Source organism: Myodes glareolus, chromosome 1, assembly GCF_982192425.1.
Source record: "Myodes glareolus chromosome 1, mMyoGla1.1, whole genome shotgun sequence".
Lineage (NCBI taxonomy): Eukaryota > Metazoa > Chordata > Mammalia > Rodentia > Cricetidae > Myodes > Myodes glareolus.
The window spans coordinates 41,698,700-41,726,288 of record NC_142026.1 but is presented as its reverse complement, the minus strand read 5'-3'; the positions used below and the strand labels follow the sequence as shown (position 1 = coordinate 41,726,288).

At 34.0% G+C, this 27,589-nt stretch overlaps 1 long non-coding RNA gene across 1 annotated transcript in view; it reads left to right on the top strand.

Annotated features, from left to right (window-relative positions):
* The first annotated feature begins 4,388 nt into the window (after positions 1 to 4,388).
* Positions 4,389 to 27,589, top strand: part of LOC125405484 (uncharacterized) — a 47,075-nt gene continuing 23,874 nt past the window's right edge. The window contains exons 1-2 of the long non-coding RNA XR_015737661.1: positions 4,389 to 4,441; positions 8,215 to 8,295. This is a non-coding gene — a long non-coding RNA (uncharacterized LOC125405484). The remainder of the gene's footprint in view (positions 4,442 to 8,214; positions 8,296 to 27,589) is intronic.

Here is a 27,589-nt window from a genome sequence, read left to right as displayed (position 1 = left end):
TCCTCTCTCTCTCTCTCTCTCTCTCTCTCTCTCTCTCTCTCTCTCTCTCTCTCTCCCTCTCTCTGTTTCTGTGTGTATGTGTCTCTAACTCTATCACCAAGTTAGATATTCTGGGACATAAATTTAAGATATTATCAACTCTTTAAAAAATGATTGTCAACCAAATACTGAGAAAAAAATAAAGCTTAGAGTTTGTTATTACATTCCATCAGATAGATTGTTGTTGAAAAATGATGATAATACTCATTTTTTTAAAAAAAAAAGGAAGAAAGAAAGCAGTTCTACATTAAAAATCATTATTTCACCCACAGAAATTGTAGAAAACTTTTAGCTAGAAAATGGAGGGTGACAGAATTTTTCAACTTCTTTGATTAGAGCTGACCATAGATTGCTAGATTTCTATGGTTATACAAAATTTTCAAAAATGATTGGAAAATTGTTTTTTAATATCAACATCAATATATAGAAAAACATTTCATTTAACTTCACCAAAGATTGTTTCTATAAAATAATGAGTGCATATATTTAGAAGAAAATCTCATATAAAGTTATGTACATGGGTTGTATCAATATAACATTGTTCATTTATTTAGGAGGAATATAAAAAAAACCTTTGTAATTTCAGGGGTTTTGTTTGCTTGCTTGCTTTTTGCTGGGTCATGAAGTGTAACACATGGTCTTGTATAGCTATATGCCTAATCCCTTGCTGTTTTTGATATATCTATTTTCTTGTCTCCTTAAATGATCCCTTAAGCAGAGTCATCCCAAATCCTCTCAAACACAAGATTACTAAAGAGACTAAATAGTATGCCATTTTCTTAATGAGAAGAGAAACATAAACAAAACTAATGGCCCAAGTACATTTATATCATATCCCTATATAAATCCCCTGTATATCTCTACTTACTTCAAAATTAAATGTTTAAAAAGTATCCCATATACATCTCCTCAAGTATTCATGCCTCCACCTACAAATTTCTAATTAAAAGAGCTATAGATGCCAATGTTTTACAGTCATTAAATGCAGCTATAAAAGGCATTAGCCCATTTCCAAGCATCATTAAAACACTTAGTAATTTGTCTTCTAACCATGCGGTTTTTGTGTAATTTTTCATTTGTTTTTATAAAAGTAGAGGGCATGAGTTAAATTATTAGATGAAAAAATAGGCTATGAATTTTTTGAGGGTTCCTGTTCAAATTAGCCTCAACCTTTATATGTAGTGCACATTTAATGAAATACGAATATTTTGCCTTCATGGAGATATGGACTATTTGGGGACGAGAGACCATGTCATAGGAGCGTTACTTTCAAATGAGAACAGAAGGCAGAATAGAGCAGCTCAGCTCTGCACTATAGACAGAGAGATACCTTATAAAGCTTTCTTCCTATAACATTACCGAGAGCTGCCCCTCTTCTGGCCACAGCAGCATTATTTGTATCTGGTTGGAATGTCTATGCATGACCAAAGGAATCACTGTTTATCAAACAAGAGATTTAATACTCTCTGAACAGTTATTATAATCTTCAAAATGGTTTACCATCCCAGAACAGAAACAAGAAGCTGTGACCACATTTGGGCCCAACAAACAATTTTACCATTATAACTCTGGAGACAGGAAATTTTGAACTGATGATACAGAATTAAATTGTAAAATATGACTGTGAAACTTGTCTACTGTAAGTTAATTACGCCAAGTCAACATACATAAGAATGTGAAGTACTAACAAGAGAGTTGTAAAAAGCTATTTCAGCCTAATCACGTAACTTTCAAATTCATGAAAGAGGTGAAAGGATAGTTTTAGATGCAATGACTTTTATGTTTGTTGAAAGATTCATTAACAGGACGCCTCAGATGGTCTGACATATTCAGGACAGTAAAGTTGATCTGACTAAAAATACTAGCGCAATCTTCTAATAAGGAAATACACAAGCAAAGGTCCCTGGTGTCTACCACTCTACCATTTCCAGACTATATGAGAACTGGTTTTCAGATGGATTCTTCCATACCCAAGATTCCCCTTTGTCATCCCCACACCACACTATAGTTGTTCTGATTAAAGAAAAAGTAAAGAGATTCCTGACTTATTTCTTTATTCGTCCATTTCCTTCATCAGTACTTGTGTGTTTTCTTATTCATATATATGATATGGAGATATATCTCCATATTTCCTAAAGCTATGAATAGCAAACATTTTCTTTTGCCTCCTAGGCCATTGGGCCATACTAATGATATTAACTATTTGTTAAATCGATATATTAAAAATACAGTTTTAAATATAAGGCTAATCTTGGTGATTCTTATTTCAAATTTGGTGTTTTAACAAGATAATAAACTACAGTAAGCCTTAGATCAAGTGTAGAAAGAACTAGGTATCAATGGTTCTTTTGACATTTTGGTACTAAAACGTGGATAGATGCTGCTTTTTGATTTGAAAAGTAAGAATTCCTCGGTGGAAAATAGAGACAATCCTTGAAGATGCTAGAAGGCCATGCTTCCTAGGAAGCAGAAGGTGGGCGTTGCAATTCAAATTTCATGTTAATTCCCATTGATCAGCCTATTTAAATGGTAATGAGGCATAGATTGGGCCTCTTGCCCAAGTGTTTGAAATCCTGTACAGAGCATGTCTGTCTGCCAGGAATATTACTGCTCTGTCCTCGAAGAGTTGTGTTTTCTTCTTAGGTATGAGTTTGTAAAAGTGAATTAACTCCAAGTTCTCTGTCCTATACACAAGATGATACTATCAAGAGTTCATAGAATGGAGGAACATCTAATAGCCATCATCCTTCTTCTGTCACCATTACCTTTTTAGGCATGCATTCCTCTCTAACCTAGAAAGAAGAGGCTCAAAATTAACTGCAGTTTTTGTGGTGTCAGTGAATGGCTGACATCAGTCACCATTCTCAGCAGAGAAAGACAAAGTCTGAAATCTTCTCGTGTTCTGAAAATTTTAAATTTCTAATATGGATATAAGTTACTGATTTGGGTTAAAAAAAAAGTAAGAGTAAAAACAATTGTTTGGAAAATTAAATCCTGCTGTATAATAAAGGTTCTGGTCAAAGATGTAAACACATTTCACAGATCATAGAAAATGATGTTTGCAAAAAATAAATAAACAAATAAAGATAAAGTATGTTAGGGAACATTAGGAAGAATTTCCTCAGCTGAAAGAAATAAGGAACACTTAAATTAGACTCTACTATGAGAAAGAGGAGTTAGAAAATATAGAACTTGGGAACTGAGAAATAGAAATCTGGAAAAGTAGTGGGTGGCGTCTGATAGCAAATGGAAGGAACCAGAATACAGGATTTCAAGTTGAATTGTGGATTCAAATAAATACATGGACACTGCCTGTCATGAAGAGTGTTTCTGAACAGTTTGAAGGACGTATTTAGTGTAATTATTCTCAGTTACCAACTATATTTTATACCGTAATACTATTGACTGATAGGAAGAATATGTAACATGATATCTGTAAACTTAGATGTGCATTACAGTATTTTGTTATAATTGTAGAATGTTGTTTTTGGTACTCTTATGTTCTATAATTGATAAACGATATGAGTTTTGTTCTTATTTGTCTGGTTATAAATATCTACTGTCAGACAAAATAGTAAGTATTTTATCTGCATTTAACACACATAGTATTCAGCTAATTCCACATATTAAATATATTTCCCCAAGCAATATGAGAAAATGTCATCAACCAGTTTTTTTTGGGGGGGGATGATTGGATCAATTGAGGACCAACTTTATGGTTATAAAAGAAAAGAAAAATGTATAGAGAGTTATCTATTACGACTGTGCAAAGTCCAACAATAAGATATATTTTTAAATGATGACATCTTTTAGCTATCCTGGTAATATAGAACATTTTCCAATTTTACTCCTAAATTAAAAATTTAACCTGTAACTCTTGCTGTGAATTTTTCTATCTATTATAAAGGCTTGAAATTGCTTTCTGAGAAGCACATTCTCTGTGGTATAATTAAGGGGATATTTTAGGCAGCTGTTCATATATGTTTCACGTTTAACATATTTAAAGAAACCATAGAAAGCAAAAATTTTCTATGTGGGAGTTTTATGTTTGTATGTTCATGTGAGTAGGTGTAATTTCATATGTGTAAGTTCACATGTGTGTTCAGGAGTCTTAACCCTGTTAAATCAGTGACTTTCTGAATCACTCTTCTCCTTGTCAACGCAGACACACAACTCCCCCTTTTATGTGAATAAGAAATAGATCATTCTAGAGACAAATTGAAGTGAGTATAATATTAAAATACAGATTTAGGTTACCCCAAGTTCCATTCTAATGTGGCAGCAGTGTTAATGGAATCTGTTTAGTCATAAAACAAAGAATGTCATAAAGCAAGACATTCTTGAAATATATTGGAAGCATCAGAGAGGTACTTGCAGCAAGATGAGAGAAGCTCTTCTACAGGTATCAAATACCTCAGATTCATTTCTTAGCTTTCAAGTAGGTGAAAGTTAGTGGTCTGCTAAGTTAATAGATTTCAAAATTTTTAACTTAGTCATAAGATCTTCTCTCAGACACAGTCGTGAGCAAACAGTGGCTATTTAGGGGGTTAAATGTAGCCAGAGACAAGGTAATTAGTCCCTGGGAATGTAACATTCTGACCTTTCCATACCAGGTCAGTTCAATTCAGTCAATTATTCTGTGTAGATAAAAACTTTTTCCCCAGGCATTCTTCTTACATCCTCAGTCCCATTATGTGTTTTTTTTTTAATGTGGATGTTTTTACACAAAAAACAAAAGAATACATCCCCATTAAGCGCTAAATGGTTTCTTAAGAGTGTACTTTGGTTGGTAATTTCCATTTTTGTACTTCTGTGTTATCATGACTGCTTTTCATTCTCCCTGTGGAGAGAAACATGCCTGCTCATTGGAGTGCCTTTTATGAATCTCTCTTTTGTGGTATTTATCAACTCTTCAGACTAAGAACTTTAATGTCTACCAATTTAGTTCCTCATTCTGCTTGGACTCGAAAATCTATAGCGCAGTAACAAATAAACGATGCATCTTTGTCATTAAATACTTTTGTGTGAGTTTAGTTTTCTAACTATTGTCTTGCTAGAATTTTTAAATTGGTGGGAGGAGTTCTTTGCCAAGAAAGACATAGTTAAGAAAAATTTTTAAAAAGAAAATATTGTAACTCTCATGGCAGTATTAAATGAACACCTGGTTTTATTTAACTCATTAAATAGTAGGAAAGTCATTGGCTATTTTAAATAAATATATACACAAATATTTAAAAATGTCAGGTTTTCATGACAAATTTACTAAAGGGCTCAATAAATAAAAGCATTTTATTAGATACAAAATTGCTTAATGTCCTAACTTTGTGCTATTTTCTTCATCAAAAGTTGGTCTTTGCATCTCTTCAAACCATAAATTCATAGACTCCTATTTTCTTCACAATTATAAAATAGCTTTATCAACACTAACTAAGCTCATTACCACAAAGAAGTTCCCTATAGGATCTGCCTATTTCCATATTCCAGTTTGTTTTCCCTTTCCCCTATACCAGGTCTGCTTATTTTGAGAATTTTTATATTTTTATTATCTGCTGGATTTTGTCTTTCCTTTTTGAAACTCTGCTACCACCAACACAGGTATAGCTGAGATAATTCCTATCATTTTTTTTCTTTAGAAACTAGACTTGAGTTGAAAATTATTGAGATAGTTGTGTTAGCATACCTTCAGTCTTTTGCATAGTGCCTCTCCATGGGATTATAAAATCAAATACAAAATTTGATGCATTCCTCAGAATTTTTCTCTATATTTCTGGTCAAACCACAGCATTTGGTTCAAATAAACTCAATTTCTATGTGACACACTATTAAAAGATCATTATGTTCCCTGGAAATCTGAGGAACACAAGATTTCTATATTAGGTTTATTAATAAAATCAACCATATTCATAGAAATTATAGCATTAAGAAAATGATACCAAATTACAGGACAAATTCCAGTATAAATTATTTTTATTAAATTTATTACATTTTGGTGGTGGGTAAGGGCAGACCTGTGACCACAGCAAAGAGGCCTGTGAATTTTCCTTAGGAACTTTCTCCGTGGGGCTCCATCTGTTCTACTTTATATCACCAATATATCTTCCTTTGAACTCAGTTGCTGTAACTTACCACGTTCAGACATGAAATCTCCCTTCTTGCCAGTTATGATTATCTCTCAGGCATTATAACTCAGGGACACTCATTTTAATGACTATATTATAATACTATTAAATGAAGATTTTAACAGATATATTCTAACAGTTTCTGAATATTAAAGTTGACTTGTTCTTTTTTCTTTTAGGTAGCTAAATCTATTGTCCATTAACAAAAGGGCATTCACCATATCCTTTTAAAAATTGTAATATATTTTCTATTGTCGTTTATAGCAGACACTGACCATCAAAGCTAAATGTATTGTCAAAATATTCATTGTGAATTTTAAATTCAAATTCATGTTTGTTTGTCTGTAGAGAATGAAACAAAGCAAAATTTTGAATTCAGTCAATATGATCATATAGATTTTCTTAGGGCATTAACAGATTATTTTAAATATTTTAGAATATGGCTAACTTTATTGGAAATAAATTATAACTTTTGTTTGATATAGAATTATTTCTACAAAGATAAAATATGTTAAATTTCCTAAGTTTTTAATATGGTGCAAATATTTACCAATTTTAATATCAAAAAGAAGCAAAAGATCATAGATAAATGTATAAATACTCAAATAGACCCAATTTTAAATTCTAATTGAAGGTGAGTTTAAATTTTAATTTTTATGTGTAAAATATTTTATAATTTTTTTACTATTTTGCATATATATGACTGATTGTTGATTTATTCTTATTTACTATTTTTATACATAATTAACAAATATACTTTGTGTATTTGTTTTATATGTATATTTAACATTTATATAACATTTATGCATAATTAACAAATATACAAAGTAGATATGTTATATAATATATCACATATATATTATACATATTATGTATGTATACTTTGATGTATCATATATCATACCCATTGCCTAATGAGGGAAATAGTTTCTATGAAGTATCTCATTAGGTAATTTTGCAATTTTGTATGTATTTGACTTATGCACACAATTATGACATTACTAAGCAACATAATCAAAGGGCAGTATATTCATAGATGTGTTTTATCTTTAAATAAATGATCATATGAGAAACTTACCTGTATATGGGAAGCTTTATATAAATGCAAGTTATTCAACCATGGTTTTAACCAATTTTGACTAAAACCAGAAAATTATTTGAGTACTATTAAATATATTCATATATACTATATGAAAATTATTTTTAAAAACAGTCTTTTGTATGTATGTATATATATGTAATATATCATATCATATTTTCCTCAAAAAAGTAAGCTGCCTGACGTTTATGAGAGCCAATCATGTGATACATGTACCCATTGCTACTCTGCTTTTATAATTTAGGCTAAGCAAAAGCAATGATGCTATAGCAACACTAATTTCCATGTTTATTGTTACTTATGAATTATATAATGTTCAAATAACTCTCAGTAAAATGGAAATTAATTACAATGACAGGATTATAGTTTATTTTAACATGTATGTTTCTGTAGGCACTCATTGTGTTTCTCATTAAACTTTTTATTTTTTATTTTTTGATCACATTCTTCATTTGCTCAAAGTTTCTTCAAGTTCTCCTCACTTCCCTGCCTTCTCAACTTCATGTTCTTTCTCTCTCTTTTTCTATGACTCAAATAAATAAACACAAAAAGAAAATAGCTATCAAATCAAATAAGTGAAAATCCAATCATGCAAAACATCAACAACAAAATAAAATAAAAATCATACACTATACAAAACAACAGTAAAAGCACAGAGTCATGGAGTCTGCTGTTTGGTGTTATCCAGTTAACCCTGAGTATGGGACCTGCTTTTGAATATGCTGACTTGTCTAACGAAACTCCACTGGAAACAACTGATTTTACCTTTTACATTGGGTATCTTGGTTAGAGTTAGAACTTTGTGTCCCTTCCCCGTCTCAGTGCTTGGATTTGTCTAGACTGAACATATGCTTGTCTTGCATATGCTATCACAGTCTCTATGAGTTCATATTGAAGTGCCTTAAAGTTCTTGTTCTGACTCTATTTTTGATATTTCTAGATATTTGATATTGCTAGATATTTCTCAGCATTTCATTACCCAATATCCACACCTGCCTTGGTTATGTTTTTGGGACTGTATATGACCCTGATCATGATGTAAATAATTAATGTTTGTGTAATCTAAAACATAAAACTTAAATAACCAGAGGAAGCATAAATAAAAAGGAATTATCACTGGACATTTTGACCATGCTGCTAAGCTCTCAAATATGACAGATAACTTTCCTTGGGCTACCTTTACTTGGAAGATCCGTCCCTACTTGCTATTTCCTACTAGGTGGCTAACCTCTGTGGTTATGTGAATGATTATTAGCAAAGGCTTATCAGTTAGCACCCATATATAAGTAAACATATATACTTCTTTTTTCTGTGTCTGGATGACCTTACTTACAATGATTTTTTTTTCTCAGCACAATCTATTTACCTGCTAAGTTCATAATTTTTTTTTTTGATAGCTGAGTGAGAATCCACTGAGTAAATATGTAACTCAATATACACACATCTGTTTACAAATTCTGACTATTATAAATAAATCTGGAATGAACAGGGTTGAACAATTGTCCTTGTGGTAGGATATACTGCCTTTTGAGTAAATATCCAAGAGTGGTATAGCTGGGTTTTCCCACAGCAATGGAAGAGTGTTCTCCTTACTAGACACTTGCCGACATAGGCTGTCAGTTATCTTTATTAGACAAGCCTCCAGAAAGTTGTAAGATCAATACACAAAACAGTTTGTTTGCATTTATCTGATGGCAAGGGTTGTAAACATTTTTAAGTCTTTCTTGGCTTTTTGAATTTCCTCTTAGAAGATTTGCCATGCCTTCCTGTGAGTTCAAGCCTACTCTGTACTTTTCTTTTATCTTATTCAAATTATCTGGTCTTATGTTAAAACCCTTAACCCATTTGGAAATAACTTTTGTGGAGGTGACAGACATCAATCATGACTTTTTCCTCTACACGCATATATTCAACTTGGCCAACAACGTTTGTTGAAGATATGTTTCTTCCCCAGTTATATTTTTGGCATCTTTTAAAATACCAAGTGGCCATAGTTGTGGATTTATGTCTGGGCTTTGAATTTGATTCCACTTTTCAAAAATAGTATTTATGTAATTATCAGGCTATTTTATTACTATAACTCTAGAATGCAACTTGCAAGCTAAGATTGTGTCACCTCAAACACTTCTTTTATTATTAAGGATAGTTTGGTCATCCTGAATTTTTGTGTTTTCACATGAAGATAATGTTTTATTTTGATTTTGGGTTTTGATTTTTTTTTTATTTCTGTGCGTAAATTTTAATGGGGACCAGTCAGTACTGGGGATTTTTTTTATTTTTTGTTGCCTTCTTTAATTTATATCTTCAATGTCTTCAAGTTTGGTATGTTTAAATCACTAAATTTGTACAAGTTGATACAAAATTGACTTTATTATATATTCAGGTACAAAATATAATCAGGAATAGACATCATCCCATGTATATAATACATATCTGATCTCATAGCGGTCTGCCAGGTCCTCTAGCACAAGGTAATACAGAAATGAAACAATTATCATTTGGAAAAGTGCTGAAAGTCTCAGAATTTCACACAGATTAATAGAAATGGATTAAATTGAAATGTAAGAATTAGCCAATAAGAAACTAGAGCTAATGGTCCAAGCATTAATTTAATTAATACAGTTTCTGTGTGGTTATTTTGGGGCTAAGCTACCTGGGCAGCTCCATACACCACAATTGAACTAGATACTGTGGTTGTACTTATTACCTGTATATATTGTATATAGTTACTTTACTTATTGTATATATTTATTCTTCTAGTAGTTATAACATTTTTTTATTTTTTTTTAAAAAAAATGAATTTTGGTGACATATTGTTTGTGCTTTTCCAAATAATGCTTAACTGAATATCAGAGTGCAGAGCTAACCACATTATTTATTCATATACACCAGGCAGTGATGGAACACACCTTTAAGTCCAGCACTCAGAAGATAGAAACAAACAAAAGTATGTGGGTTCAAGATCATCCCACACTACACAAGACAAAATAAGTCTAGAAGAGAAACAGTTAAGCAGTGGTAGCTCACACCTTTTATTTCAGAACTAGAGAGATGGAGAATGGAAGTGATATGGCTGGAAAGAGAGAGCAATATAAGGCAAGAGGAAACAGGTCCTCAGGAACTCATACAGGACAAGAACCAGGAGTCCAAAGCTGATATAGAGACCATGGAGGGGTACTTCTTACTGGTTTCTTCTCCATAGTTTGCTCAGCTTGCTTTCTTATGAAACACAAAACTATGAGGTGTGACTCCACCCACAGCTGACAGGGCCTTCCTCCATCATGTACAAGTTAAGAAAACACTGAACAGCTGGATCTTATGGAAGCCCCTTCTTAACTGATGTTTCCTCTTTTCAGATAATTCTAATTTGTGTCAAGTTGACAGAAAACTAACCAGTACAGAGTTCTCTAGCTTTGCTCTCTCTTTTTCCTCATCAGTTTACTGCCTTCATGGTTTAGATGTCTTTTCTTTTTTATTCAAATCAAAAAAGATTTTAATTTCTTTATTCTTGTCTAGACCATGTTTGTATTCAATAGTGAGTTTTTCAACTTCCATTTGTCTGCATAATTTCTGGTGTTTCTATCGTTGATAATATCCAGCTTCATCTCCTAGTTGGCAGATAGGATATTGGGTATTATTTCTACTTTCTATTTTCTGTTGAGACTTCTTTTGTGACCTAATATTGAAAAATATTTAAGAAAATCTTATAAACTTCAAAAAGAAAGGAAAGTTTATTTATTTCATATTTGGGATAAGGTTTTAAAGATTTCTCTTATAGCCAATGATTTATGTTGTTATGATTTTGACTTGAATGTTCATGATTCTGCTTTGCAGTAGGATCTATGAATCTAGAATTAAGAGTTATGAAGTGTTTCCAGGTGTGGATATCTCATCTCTTCTTCACCGAGTGGGTTTTTTTTTTGGTTGTGGTTGACCACAACCAAATCTTAGTGAGAGGGACTGACTGTGATGGTCATTAGGTACCAGCCTACTGGTGTTGCTGTGAATCTCTGATAGGGAGTGGTTCCATAGTCAATAGGGGTCATATACACATGGAGCTTATTTAGAAGAAAAATATTAAACAGGTAACAAGAAAATATTAAGGGGATCCTTGCTCTGAATAAAGATAAATGTACCAAGAGAAATTTTAAAGCGTATTTTTAAAGTAAATTCTATTATACAATGTGATAGGGTATTTGAGTACATGAGATTACCTTCATTTATGGCTTCAAAAAATCACAAAGTAACCATGACATTATTGAAAGAATTTGAATTATGCTTATCTTTTCTTTTCTACAGATAGTCTACAATACCTGATTTAATTGCTTTCATTTGATTTTGATAATTTACTTGTTATAAAAATATCAACCTGTAGGTAATCACATTCATTTTAACACATGACTACAAGTTATTTCTTACTTCATTGAATATCCTTTGAATTTGAACCTAGGTGAATTAATGGGCCTATCAATCAAGAAATTGGAATAGGAGTCTGGAATTTAGATTTTAAGGGATTATTTCATTATACTCTATTCTCTGAGCCTCAGTGACTTGTAATTGAAATTCTAAACAACCACAAAAGAAGGCCACTTCCAATAACCATGCCAAAATGTCTACCACGGGAATTCAGGTAAATTCCATCAACTAACACCAGTTCTAGAGCCAGTTCTGTCTAGAATCACTCACATGAGTGATTCACTGTGCACCCTACACAAGTCCATATGTAACTGTGACACCAGAAGTGACTCTTTTTGACAATATGTGAGTCAGAAGTGACAGTCACTTGAGTTCCCTTCTTGCCCCACTATAAAGAGATCCATTTTGAGATAGATATGGTTTTGCTCATAATTTTTTGAAATTAACATTTTTAGCAATAAATAAGATAATTGCCAAACAAACATGGTTTAATATTTTATGCTCCTCAAAGTTAATATTCAAGGAAAATGATCAATTAATTATTGATAACTTAGAGAAACTATGTTACTCTGTTCTACTGACTAATTTTCTAAGCTTGGGACTATATACTTAATGTGAATAGTTTATATAATTATCATAGAGTCAAATTGTGTATAGCATATAAATCAACATAATTTATGCATAAAAATTCAAGCAGAATATGAAAAATAAGTTGCTTGGAAAATACAGTGTTGTTGCTGAATGGTTAAGGATACTTGATACTTTGTCTAACAATATATGTTCAATTTTATGACCCACATGATGGGAAAAGACAAAAGACTTCTACAACTTGTCCTCTGACCATCAGCACAGGGGACATGCATATGCACACAGACATACACATATGTGTTCACATACCCACAGTAATAATACCAATACAATATACAAACATAAAAAGTTAAAGACACAAAATAAATGATACTTCTAAAACTGGCTGATTGTGAACGGAAGAGATAAGATTTTATTTTATTTTATTTTTTCCCAAAATGTATTTGTTAGGTATAAATTATAATTACCTTTTAAATTTCAATTATAAACATTAATCAATAGCTACACTGACTCATTAAAAATAGAATATTTTGTAATGTGTCCACAAAGGAAATTACTTAAGTTTTGATTATTAATCAGACTTTTAATACCATTGCATCTGTAAGAAATTTCATATTTGTTACTGTAATAAGCATTCAATTATATATATTTACTTCAAAAAAGTTCAACTAGCCACAAGAAGCTTAAAGATAAATGAGACTTTTGAAGATGCAACAGGTGATTTAAAGAGGCAAATAGGCAGTTATCTGAAATTGTAAAATCTTAGAAAATAACTGATGCACAAAGATAATGCACATATTGCACAGAGTATGAGATGATTAAATATGCTGAGGTTAGCAAAAATTGAAGGTTGCATATAGTTTATAATAGCATTCTATTCCTGGCATAACAAATGCCCTTGAACTCAGTTGTTTAAAATTATGCAACTACAGATCAAACGTATGGATAATCTGAGTGATTTTTCTACTCCTGGGATAAAAAGACATCTAAGGTGATAGGCAGCTAAGAACATTTTAAGAGCATCTTGTAAAAATGTCTTGTTTCAAGGAACCATTTGTTTGTCCCGGCTGCCCAGAACCAGAATAATCACACCGAAACTGTATTATTTAAATCACTGCTTGGCCCATTAGCTTTAGCTTCTTATTGGCTAACTCTTACATCTTAATTTAACCCATCTCCATTAATCGTATATTACCATGAGGTTGTGGCCTACCAGCAAAACTTCATCACATCTATCTCTAGCTACAGATCCATGGCATCCCCTATCTCTATACTTCTTTTTCCCAGCATTCAGTCCAGTCCTCCCCACCTACCTGAGTTCTGCACTATCAAGGCCAAGGCAGTGTCTTTATTCATTTATGGTAATAACAGCACACAGAAGGGACTCTCACATCACCTCCCCATTTCTGTTTAAATAAAAAGAAAGGTTTTAAGTTTAACATAGTAAAATTTTATATATATATATATATATATATATATATATATATATATAAAACAAGTATCAAGCAAGAATTACAGTTATAATATTTATATCTACTTTATCATTTATCATAACTAAGGAAAACTATAAAAATAACTATTCTTCAACTCCATCAAGGACCCCAAAAGGATATAATATTACCGAGGTAAACAAGAAGTACACTGTAAGCAATTTCCAAAACTTTAGAATTGACAGAGATATCTCACTGCCTAGGCAAAGTTCTTTTGTACTGTTGGGGCATCCATTTTCAACCTACAAACCTATAGTGTTCAGCAGACTTTTCATGAAGCAGGAAATTTCAAAGACAGTTCCATCTATATTGGCAATTTATCAGTCATTTTCTTTTATGTCCTGCAGAATGTCTAGCAGACTCTTTCACCAAGCAGAAACCCTGAAAGACAGTATCATCTTTAGGAAAGTTCAGCAGTCATTTCTCTGTGGGTTCTGCATGTCCAGTAAAGCATTCCAGGAAAGAGCAGTTTCTTGTCCAAATGGCTAAGGAGTCTCTTTGATGTCCATCTTCCTTTCGAAGTAATTGGTGCTGTCAGGAGCAGAAATATCTCATTGTCATGAAAATTCCTAAGTTATTAAAACATTTTAAGTGCCATATTCTCTAGTCTTTGAAAGGTATAAAGAATGCCTATCCAACTGAAATATATATCTCTATATATCTAGAAAATCTAATTAATATGATTACAAGCTTGGCTATTATTCATCATTATCTATTAACCTATATTTCTTAATTATACCTTACATTTTTAAATGAACAACATAAACACAATACCTTAATCAAGCACAGAAATATACATATACTGTATAAAAATTTTCTTGAATTTTCTATCAAAAAAAAAAAACCCCAAGATCCATACCAAGGCTAATTATCCATGTCTATAGCATATTCCCCTTTAAATGGAAAGAAACATTTACAAACAATATTTGGGAATATTGGTATGTTTTTTTCTAAATATATATATAAATAAAATATTCACCATCAAATATGAGTGTAGGTGTGTGTGCGTGTGTGTGTGTGTGTGTACTATTCTACCTTACAAACTGTTGGAAATGTATAGATATCATCCAATCATCTATGACATTTATAATGGCTATTATCAGCAATGAATGAAAACTAAATGGTATAGAGAAAGGGGAGTTTGATTCTCTACAAATGAGAATAAAATAAGCATAAAATGTTGTAGAACTATGAAGAAGAGGGCCTGAGAAAACTATTACATGACCAACCTGCCAAGTATTTAGCCAAATAAAATTAAGTGAATATTTCATACAGATATCTGCATTCTCATCTTCATTGAAACAAATTCCCAATAACTAAATTAGGTTTTCAATCAATGGATAAATGCATAAAATATTCATTAATAAAATAAAAATACTATTTAGTCATAACAACGATTAAATATTATTATTTGTCTTTTGCAATAAAATGAATTTAAATTAAGACACCTCTGTTAATGAACCAGGAAAATCAGGAACACAAAGACAAATGCTATATGTTCTCTTTCATATGTAGAAGCTCAAAAAAATCAGAATAGTGATTATAGTTGCTAGAATGACACATAGATAAGGTAGATAAAATGAACTTAGATTTCATAAGAACACTCAAAGGACATTGAGCCTATAGTTCTCAATCCTAGAGAAGTAAAGTAATAAGGTGAACCCAAAGGAAAATATATATAGATCCTCCTAGAAATTGGAAGCTGACAAGATTGCCAGGCAAAAGTTGGGAGCATGGGGTTGGGAGTAGGATACCGGGAAAGGGAAAGGGAGAAAGAGAAGGGAGAGGGGGAGGGTTGGGGAGAGCTTGGGGGAGTTGGATAGTTGTTAGCCTCCGCACTTTTCTGTGAATACCCACACCCGATCCAGGCACGTGCTTTTCTGACTCGAGTCCATGAGAATGGACGATTGTCCTAAGGGTTTAAACACACAGACACAAGAGACCTGCTCATTCACCAAAGAGCAAATGGCAACTTTATTAAACTCAAGTAGGGGATTTATATTAGAGGGCAAAGGGGGCAAAAAGGCAAGGCCCCCTCCCATCAGGAGCAGTGGAAGAAGATGACAGGTGCCTGGCGCCTCAGGCAGAATCAGCTGTGGGAGGCAGGCGTGGCAGGCATATAGGGCCCTGCAGCTGGAACCTTGTTACAGGTGGAATTACTATAACAAAAGAGGGCCAAGTTCTTTCTAAGCTAAACTCTCATGCCCGTGCAGAGCAGAGAGGCCAGGGAGCCAGAGGTCAAACAGCCCTGCAAATCGCCACGAAGAAAAGGGAAAAAGACCTGGGTACCTACAGATAGTTGAGAGGGAGGAAGAACGGATATGGGAGCAGGAAAGAAGATATCTTAATTAAGGGAGCCATTTTAGGTTTGGCAAGAGGCTTGACTCCAGAGGGTTTTCCCAGGTATCCATGAGAATGTTCCCAGCTCGGACCCTTGGCAGTGGAGGAGAGGGTGCCTTAACTGGCCTTGTCCTGTAATCAGATTGATGACTATCTTGAATATCACCATAGAACCTTTGTCTAGCTACAGAAGAAGATAAAGACAGAGACCCAGAGCGGAGCACTAGACTGAGCTCCCAAGGTCCAGTTGAAGAGCAAAAGGAGGGAGAATATGAGCAAGGAAGTCAGGACCACGAGAGGTTGATCCACCCACTGAGACAGTGTGCCTGATCTAATGGGAGCTCACCAAATCCAGCTGGACTGGACCTGAACGAGCATGAAATCAAACTGGACCCTCCAAATGTGGCTGACAGTTGGGGCAAACTGAGAAGCCAATGATAATGGCACTGGGATTTGTCTCTCCTGCATGTACTGGCCTTTTGGGAGCCTAGTCTATTTGGATGCATACCTTCCTAAGCCTGGATGAAAGCAGGGAGGGCCTTAGACTTCCCACATGGCAGGGATCCCTGTCCTTTCTTAGGACTGGAGGGGGAGTGAGGGAGGATGAGTAGGGGAAAAAGAGGAAGGTAGAGGAGGAGAAGAAGAGGACATTTTGAATAATATTATTTATAATGTAATAAAAAAATAAATAATAGCAAAAAAGAACACTCTGTATACATGTTATAAATTATCACACTAAACTCTATTTAAATGTACATTTAATATAATAAGAAAATACTTTTAGTTCTCTGGGAAACAGATTGCAAATATATTGCTACATAAATCCAATGTTTTAAAATACAACAGAAGAACTTCAGTGGGCCAAAGACATGTCAGAGTAGTATGGTGACTGTATAACAAAATCTCCGAGAGCCTGGGTGTACATTTCAGAAATTGCTGTCTTGCTGGGTGGACAGACCTCAAGCCATGACTGTCTATGAAAGGACACCTGTGTTTTGGAGAAATTGACTTTTCTGCTGCTTCATGCTCAACAGTACTTTCTCAGGAACAGATGACAAACAGAGGCTCAGCCTGAGTACAAGGAGAGGATGAGAGCTGCTATGTCACATGCAATGCCACCTCAGAGATGGAGGACATGTGTATAAGTTCTAGGTCACAGAGTTCTGCTTCTGAACCTCAGTCAGGATTAAATATGTATCTTATCCTATGAGTCTCACTGTCTTAGGTGGAAACATGGGAGGTGATTAGCTTTATCTATAGGCTCCTGATATGGCTGGTAACTACTAATGGTGTTAATTATAGCCTGAATCACAGCGTAGAAGACATATTTTCCCTGTTTGTCCCTCACTCAGATCTGACAAACCTTGTCATCTCATAGAATAGTCTGTGTAGTGTTGCAAGGTACAGAAGTAGTAACTCCAATTCCCAACTAGTCTTTATTGTGTGATAGGCTTCCATATTTGTAATAAAAAATGCAAGATGAATCAGATTCTTTAATGTGGGACACTTTTGTGGCTCATCCTGACCACTGATTCCTGAAAATATCACTGAAGTCGCAGGGTATGGGACCTGTGACACATTGTCTCCCATGATATGTGCTACATCTCTCTCATTGAGACTGCTAATGACTAAGATTATCATTTTGCTCCTACTCTCTGATCAGCATGAGGTCACTGACATGAAAAATCTGTTAAATATTTAAGTAATCTCCTGGAAGTTAGTAACAGATGTTATAAGAGAGGGTTAAGATGATTACCATATCCCTGAAGCAAAATTTTAGATGAAGATTATTTATGTTAGAATAAGGACATGAACATTGTCTAACTATCCTTTATTAACAGGTGTGAAAGAAAACCTTTCTCCAAGTTAATGCCTACCCAATACTTGCCTAATTTCTTATCAATAAATAAAATAAATAAATTTTAATAATTTAAATGAAATTTAAGTAAATTTAAAAATTTAAATAAAATTTAAATAAAATCAATTAATTAAATAAATAAAATAAAATTAAAATAAATTAAATAAAATAAATAAAAATTTAAATAAAATAAATAAAATAAAATAAATAAATAAATTTTAAATAAAATTTAATAAAATAAATTAATATTTATCAATAAATAAAATAAATGATGTTTATGTGGAAATATATTCATGATTAGAGTAGGTTTAAGTGGTAAAACAATTTCCATATATAGGTGATTTTCTGCAAATACTAATTCCTGAATTAAATGGAAATATGAAAGTCTGCCTTCCCTGAACACTATTTCCTAATATGATAATGTGCAATACTGGGAGGGAGGGGGTTGCTTGTTGAATGTTCTTCTTGGTATGGTTTTAGTTGGTGATGGGACAGTATTTTAACAGACTGCAAATGATCTTCCCAGTTGTTATGTATGTTACTTCTTACAATTTAAGCACACACCATTCCATCTGCCAAGTAACGTGCAATTTCATACGTAAGTTATTAAGTAGGTAAAATAGACTGGGTAATTTGATTTAGAAGTTAGTTAGTAATTCATTTATTTCTTGTCATGTCCATGACTTCATATGGACAACTCTGGGTCAAAGGTTATTAGTAGCAATTTGTGCTATGTTTTTTTTTATCAATTGTCATTAAATATGTGAATTTCTTTGACTTATTGTATTGTGGTTTGACAAGAAGAATCTCCACAGACTATACATTATGGTGTTTCATTGTTTTATTTCTTATGGTGCTGTTCAGAGATTCAGTGATTGAGTTATAAATCTGGATATTAATAAAAACCTTTGCACTTAGGAAGTGATTGTGTTATTGATTTAATCCATCTTTAATTTTTGAGGGGTCTGGAGATTATAGATGTCATTCATCACCTCTTGTTTTGCCATCTACTTTGTTCCTAGCTTTACTAATAAAAAGGAAAGGAAAGGGAATGATTTTTCCTAGGTATAGTGGAAGAGAAAGTTTATTGTAGATAGAAGAGAGAGCAGGGACATCTGGAAGAGTCCAGAGTAGATATGACCAGACTGAGCTGGGCCATGTGGGAAGAGGAAATCAGGTACAGCACCCAGAAGGCCAAAGTTACAAAAGGAGTGGGTAACCAACATATTGGGATTATATAGAGAAGATTCTCTGGGAGAAGGGCAGCCCAACTGCTGCACTGAAAAGTTCAGGGTACAGGGTAGAATATGTTAACCATGCCCTGTAATGGGTATGCACTAAAAGAAGGTGGGAGAACCTGGAGGACTTACCTGTTTTGATATGTTAAATGGGCACCTTGGTCATTAGCACTGGTTTGAAACTTAACCCTTCCAACAAACAATGGCATTGAATATGCATTACCATTCCAAAAGGAAGGAAAGAGCACATGGTGAGTAAATACTGGACCAAAGCAAATAGGAAACTCAGAGAAGCAAACTTCAAATTCTGCATCTTTATATCTGATATCAAAACATTCTTCATATCTCCAACTCTTTTCAGCTTCTTTGACTACAGCATACTTCTCTCTCTTGAACTGGCTCTACACTTATTCATCAGCTTTCCTTTGGAGGTATTCCGTGACATTTTCAACATCTTGGATTTTATAATTAATCTAGGCTTCACTTACCAACCTCTCCATGTCTCCATGCTAGGATACCCTCTTCACATACCTTTTTTTTTCCCCACTGGCTTTCCTTATCTTTGGCAGAGGTTTCCACAAACTGTGTCTTGTATCTTTGACTCTAAATATTGAAACACCAATCTCAAGTTGCTAAGTATAGCTGCTTGCTAGGGCTAGAACTTGACTCCCTCATTCTATTACAGTGTGCATCTGATTTGTTGTTGATGCTTTCCTTTATTGCATAAGCTTTCCTTTAGTTCCTTTTCTCATTTGAAAGTCTAGTTGGGTAGGGCTTTTCCCTGAGGTTACCACTCCTTGTATTCCATTGGTCATCAGACTTTTCTTTAAAAATTTATCTCCTGAATCCTTGATATAGCTTCATTACACTTCCTGCTTCTTTTCTGTACACATCATCAAAAAAATTGACTAATAATAAACATACAAAAGAATCAATACTAAGGTATCTTGAAATCTCCTCTGCCAAAACCATTAATCCAGAAATCTTTAATTTAGTGTCAGGTAGAGGATTTAGGACATGGGCCAAAAGCATCTACATTCTTTGACAAGATACCTCACTTTGTGGGAGCCTGGTTTGTTTAGATGCTTACCTTTATAGACCTGAATGGAGGGTTGAAGATCTTGGACTTCCCACGGGACATGGAAACCTGACTGCTCTTAGGACTAGAGAAGAGGGGGAGGTGGGGTAGGGGAGTGGAAAGGGAGACGGGAGGAGGTAGAAATTTTTAATTAATAAATAAATAAATTTAAAAAAAAGAATGGCCTGTAGGCCACTTCATAATTGTATTCCCTGAAGAAACTTCTTGAGCTGGGCTCCCACTGTTCAAATCACCCTCAGAGGATCTTCTATCCTCCTACTAGAATGGTTCATTAAGTACTGAATAAAGTGTTTAAATGCTTCCTTAGTCAAAACTCCTAAAGACTTCAATTTTCCTCAAAAACAGAAACAAAAATCCAGCAATACCCCATTCCTAGTATAATCACATGCATATCTGCTACCTAAGAAGACAAAAAGATGACAGTGGATCTCCTAGTACTGGGCTCATTACAGATGACCGTGAACTAATGTTTGTGTGTTAGGAAATAAATCTGAGTCCTTCGGAAGAACAAGAGTTGCTCTGACCTCTGAAATCAACTCTGCTGTGGAATATTACATTAACTTGGCAAAGAGAAGTTTTATTTGTTTATGCATTTGCCAATGATGTAAAGATGTTGCTTTGCCTGCCTAAGACACTCGATTGTTTTAATAAATGGTCAATAGCTAGGCATTAGAGGGATAGGTGAGGCTGGTGGACAGAGAGAAAAAATATGAGGGAGAATCTAGGCTCAAAAGAAGAGGGGAGAAAAAAATTGGAGAGAAAGATGGAGATGCCATAAATAAGTCAGTCTTGCAGATGCCAGACATACAGAGTGCAAGAAAGGTTAAAAAAAATACCCAATGTAAAATGTAGATAAAAAGAAGCGGGCTAATTTAAATTATAAGAGCTAGGGAGACAAGCATAAGATAAGACCAAGCATTTATAACTAATAATAAGTCTCCATGTCACTTATTTTTGGAAGTGACATGTCCAAGTCTCCATGTCACTTATTGATTTGGAAGCTGATTGGTGGTCCAAAAGAAAGCCAGCTACACAACTCTCCAGTTTCATCACCAGTGATATTGGGGAATTTACATGGCTCCATATTGTTGAGATGAGAGGATGAAGAAAATTAAAATTTGATCCAGCTCTATGCCACGGTGCAGAGCAGTATCTGCTTGGAAAAAACAACTGCATTCAAGATTTGCATTTGTCCTCTTTCTATTTAGGAGATATAACACCCCACCACACCACCCGGATGAAAGCTCGATTTTAGACTAGGATCTCTCTTCTCTTTTTCTTCCCATTTTGTTCTCTCCTTTTGACTTCATAACATTCTATATCTTCTCCTTTAGGATCTTCTTCTTCCTCCTATTTCTTTCCCCCTTTTTTCCTTCTCATATAATTTTGTATTTTTATGTCATCCTCTACATGCTCTCCTCCTACACATACCTTTTATTTTCCCAGTAAAACACATACTCCAGGCTGTTTTACTGTATAGTGCACTGATAATCAAGCACTATAATTAACCTCACATAGACATTCAAATGTCATATAAATATTGAGTAAAAGAAAAATATTATGAAGCAACATCTAGCATAAAGAAGAAATTTAAATAGAGAAAAATTTCTGTCTGCTTTAAAGTCAAATATTTTCAAGAAAATAGTTACTTTAAAGAAAACAATGTTCACCAAGCACAATGCTCCTTTTCTCAAGAGTGTTAAGCACAAATATTTATGTAGATGGAATTGAACTAATGCAAAGAAAGTATACACTGGTTGTAATACAGTTCCCTTGATGTGATAGAATGTACTTTCCTTCTAGCCACCTTTTAAAATCTAGATTGGAAGCTCTTTGGTAGTTATTTTATTATTTATTTTTCCCCTTAATTGAAAATAGATTTTTTTCTCTCATTAGAATACAAACAGGCTTCTAAGGGAAATTAATAAAATAAAGATATAAGAGAAATCAAAAATAGATTTTAATTGGTCAAAAGGGAGAAGAGCCTAGAATTGGCAGACAAAATGACCTGGTCATTTGCACACTCAGGAATCCCATGAGAACACTACACTGCAAAGCATAACATGTATGCAAAGAACCAGTAGAATACAAATAGAGAAGAAAATATAATTAAAATAACAATAAGATAAATATTTTTTTTAAAAAAAGAAAAACCCTGACGTGACATTGAGAGATAAGGAAGCTCGTCCAAAGACTGAGTTCAGAAAACTAGTTTTAAGAACAATGAGTCTGTCACGAGGAGGGGTATTCCACTGCAGAACTATCAAATGAATTCAAAAGTAATGGTCAGCCTTAGATTTTATGACTTATTGATTTTGACAGACTTGTTAATATTAACACCGCGGCTCACTTTTGTTTTCCTTTTCTTGAGACAGAGTCTCACTATGTAGCTCTGACTGACCTGTGTGATCCAGGTTGTCCTCAAATTCACAGAGATCCTGTTACTGCTAACCAAGTGTTTGGATTAAAAGTACTTACTTCCAGACCAGTCTGAGTATGGAAATGAATGAGTCTCTGACTCTTGTGCTGTCTCTTAGGCTGTTTTCTTTCTGTTAGTTTCTCCTGTTGAACTTTGATGTGATGGATTTTTTTGTTTATTTTTTTATTTTTTTATATATTTTTATATTATTTTTTTTAAAAAATTGATGAATTGTTGAATGAATGAATGAGTGAATGAAAGAACTTAGGCAGTAGGGTCAAGGTTAATGACTAAACTGTTACTTTTATATAAGCTGGGCAATGGAAAATCAGATTTCTCCAAAAGAGTGACACTGGGTTATCAACTACAGGCCTCATATTCAGGAATGGCTGACCAACATATAATGAACTTCACAGTTTTTTGTTTGCATTTATTTGCCTACAGTATGTCAAGTTTTTTGTTTGTTTGTTTTCCTTTTAGGTGCTATTTTACATAGCTTTTTTGATTTGGTATTTGTATTGCTGTATTGGGTTTCGGTTTGTTTTGTTCAGAAAGGACTTCAAACTCAGTAGGTATGGAGGGGAAGAGGATCTGGAAGGACAAAGAGGAGGGGAAGAATTTAATCAAAATATATTTAAATTTCAAATTCTAGCAATAGTGGAGAAGGTGCCTGAACTGGCCTTCTCCTGCAATCTAATTGGTGACTATGCTAATTGTCATCATAGAACCTTATCTAGTAACTGATGGAAGCAGATGCAGAGATCCACAACAAAGCACCAGGCCAAGCACTCATAGTACAGTCAAAGGGAAAGAGGAGGGATTATATGAGCAAGAGGTGTCAAGATTGGAACTGAGAAACCCATAGAGACAGTTGACTTGAGCTGGTGGGAGTTCAGCTGGGTAGTCTGCATGGGAACAAAGCAGGCCCTCTGTATGTGGATGATACTTGTGTGGTTTAGTCTGTTTGTGTGGCCCCTGGTGGTGGAATTAGTGTCTATCCTTAGTGTATGACCTGGATTTATGAAAACGTTTCCCTATGATGGTATGCCTTGCTCAGCCTTGATGCATAGGGGAGGGTCTTGGTGCTGCTTTTGCATGCTGTGTTGGGCTTGTTAACTCCCCATGGAAGGCCTTACCCTTTCTGAGGAGTGGATGGGGTGATGGGGGGGGAGTAGGTAGGGAAGAAAAACAAGAGGAGGGAGGGTAAGGGGAAGTGTGGTTGATATATAAAATGAATAAAAAATTAAAATAAAAATAAGATTGTTTTAAATTATAAAAATGAAATAAAGTGATTTCTTAAAAAGAAGAGAAACAGTAACTCAAAAAAGTCATATATGACAGTGGTTGTGATGCATGGATAGTGAAAAATCATTGATTAACAAGGTGTTTACAATTATGCCAGTGAGCATTAATAATTTACAATGCACAAACACTTTCAAGCCATCTCAAGTACTCCATGTACATAATTCTCAAGCTGATGACTAATGGGAAAGTATGGTATTGACCACAGAAGATTGTCTAATAGTGGTGGTGGAACAATATTGTAAAAATGATTTTTGAGCATATGCTGGCTACATATGCTAGTGAATAACCAAAATCATGTATGCATCAAGCCATATTCAGTCTGAAGAATGGATTGAAATTCATGTTTCACATTTTTTATCTCTCATTATTTTTAGTGTGTCTAAAACGAGAGAAAATAAGTTGGTTCTCAAGCCTAAAGTAATGGTCAATTTCTAAAATGTAAATGAATTGAAGTTGTCCATTGGTGTGTCTCACTACAAAAGTTTTATTCTTGACATAAAAAATGGTCACGTATCTAGTAGATAAAATGAATAGTCAGCATTTCACCCATATGGAACATTATTGCTATAAATTCCAAGGAAACAGTTTTAGAATTGTAGCATGTGGGCCAGCTTGTTGGGGTTTCTGTCCCGCCCAGTACCCCAACAAGCCAGCAAGTCCCAAGGAAAATCACACGGAGTCTACATCAGGTTATAAACAGATTAGCTCATTAGGTCAGGCTTCTTGTTAACTCTTATAACTTATGTTACCCCATTATCTTTATCTATGTTAGCCACATTGGCTCCGTACCTTTCTCAGCTGGGCAAGTTACATGCTGCCTCTTAGGTGGTCTGCGCAGGAGTCCTGAGGGAGCTCTGCTTCCAGAATACTCCCAGTCTCTTTGCTCCACCCCTACTTCCTGTCTGGCTTTCCCGCCTATACTGCCTGCCTGGCCAATCAGCATTTTATTAAAATGATTGACAGAATACAGACAATTCTCCCGTATCATAGAATAAAGAAAATTGATTATCATTGTGAAAGAATCCTACTACTTCTTTCTCAAGATGAATACTTTTCACATAGTGTACTCTGTAAAGTAATGAAAAATGCAAGACTCTATGCAGCATTGTAGCAATGACTGGCAATGATGAGGCTGACTGATGTACAAATAAATTACTTCATTTTTCAAATTCAAAGATATTAGCCCCATATAATTTTTCTTATTACAGAAGTTCATTACCAGCTTTTCCTTTATGATGGTAATCTTGCCAGTTACCCCATTTTACTTCTGGATACCTTTCAGCACATTATTCCAAGAAAGCGTAACAATTCGCAGGTAGCTCCAATTGTCAACAATAAAATTACTTGTTTTTGGAATTTAGATCCTTGAGAAAGAGAAAAAAATCCACCAAAGAGAGTTCACATTCTATTTTTCCTGAAGGTACAATGGTGTCATGTTTTAGGAGGCAATGATGGATAAGTACTAGTGACTTAGAATTTTTAGTTTCATCTAAGTATTATGATATTTCAATAAAGAATGACTAGTTTAATTTTAAAACCAAACATTGCCTTCACCAGCAGCTTCCTTTTACTCTGTCTTTTCCAACTTTCTTAATATACTTAGCTTTCTACTATCACCACTTAAAGCATGAACTGGTCTCACCCCTATTACATGAAGGAGGGAACTCATAACTATGGACCTTCCATTGTATTTTAAAATGACCTCTGTCTTTTTTAATACTGAACTCTCCCTGTGATATTTCTGTAGATGAATAGCAAGTTAATCTGAGCACTTTATTCATAAATTCAGAGTTAAAATAATTGTTCCATAAATTTTTTTATCATGTGGCAGCAAACTAATAAATACAGTCCATGCAAGACATTTTAGGTTACTTTCTAAAAATGAGACTTTTCAACTCTATGGCCTTAAAATTGATAGCTGTAATTCTCCACTTACCTTATAACCCTGATAGAGCTGATAGAAGCATGATGCTCCTTGAAAGCAGAAGTGCTATGCTTAAATTAAGTTCATGGTGGTACAGAAGTAGTCATATATTTAAGTGAAACTGATTCTTGGGTGAATAAGATATCTTGACATGTCAATAGAATATGAAACTCAATTTCACAAGATTTTTCTAGTGCCAAAGGAGATTTAAGTGGAGCTATCATTTCTATTCTTAAGAAAAGGGATATGTCTTTATACCTCTACATTCCTTGGTATAAAATTTAATTTTGCCATTTCTCATATAGCCTATCATAATTTAAGCCTTCAGAAGAGCAAAACTATATTTTACTATAGTTTCTTTTCTATTTCTACAATCAGGAACTTACTAAATTTTCACTTATCTGATTGTTACTACCTCCTTCCCATTTAAGACACTCTCTTTTAAATGTTGATTACAGATCTGAAGTGATCAGAAAGTAACATAGAGGCCTGTAATATGTTTGAGTCACATATTTTTTTACCTTAAAAAGAGTAAGAGGAAGTATGTAGTCATGAAATATGAGTTACAATTAAATCCAGCTAAGTAAAGTTAGGCTATTTTTTGTTTAGAGTCCCCAAAGAGGGCATAAAAATCAATGACAAGTTAGCCAAAACTAAACTTTAAAAGTTTTAAATAATGCTTTAAAGGTTATTAAAAACAAGAATTATACAATGAATTCAACTTTGCAATTGTTATAGAAGCACTATTTTGTTTTTTAATCAGTACATAGATTACTATGCTTTCATGCAATTTGAAATGGTACTTCAAACATTTAAGTGCCTTTTGTTTTTAATTTTCATTGTAACTCTCAAGTGCCTTAAGCTAAATGTCATTCTTTAACAAGTTACTCCCTGGAATTGTCTCCATTGCCCAAATCAAACCTCAGATGTTGTCTACCTATTTTCAATTAAAACAATATTCAAACACACCTTCCCCAAAAGTGTTCAGTAATGAACTTGCTAGTAATCTAATTCATATGTGTACCAACTATCAGACATTCTTTAAACAGAAACAATTCTAGTAAATACTGTTTAAATGGAATATTTGCATTCCACTGATGATGGAAGTCACAAAATAATCCTACACCAGTTCAGAGTTATGAACAATAAAAGGGTTATTTATTGAAGGGAAAACTTACAGATCACTAGCCTAGATAATCGTCCTCTGCATGGGCAGGAACAGGGTCTAGCAGCCTGAAGTGGGAGCCAGAAGCAAGAGGGCATGTGCATGCTTTATAGCTGCTTTTACAGTATAAGAGACTACACTCAAGTGGGCTGGTATCTTAAAGGCTATGGGCTGATGGAACAGAATGTACTCCCATGGTACTTGCTCCTTTTGTTTAAATAAGAGGGTGCCAAACCCAAAACAAAACTATCTATACACTAGGAATAGATATCAAGTATAATTAGAATTATAACCAGCATAAACAATGCATAAACAAAGAACATATGCTAAATGTTTTACAAAACATCTTATGCTAAGGAGTCTAAGTCTTGTATAGGTAATGGCTTGGCTTGATCATAAGAGGACAATAACTATAACTATACAATCATCAACCCAATCTAAGGCCTGAGAAGGGAAATAATATTACTTGAGCAGGCAGGAAGTACAATCA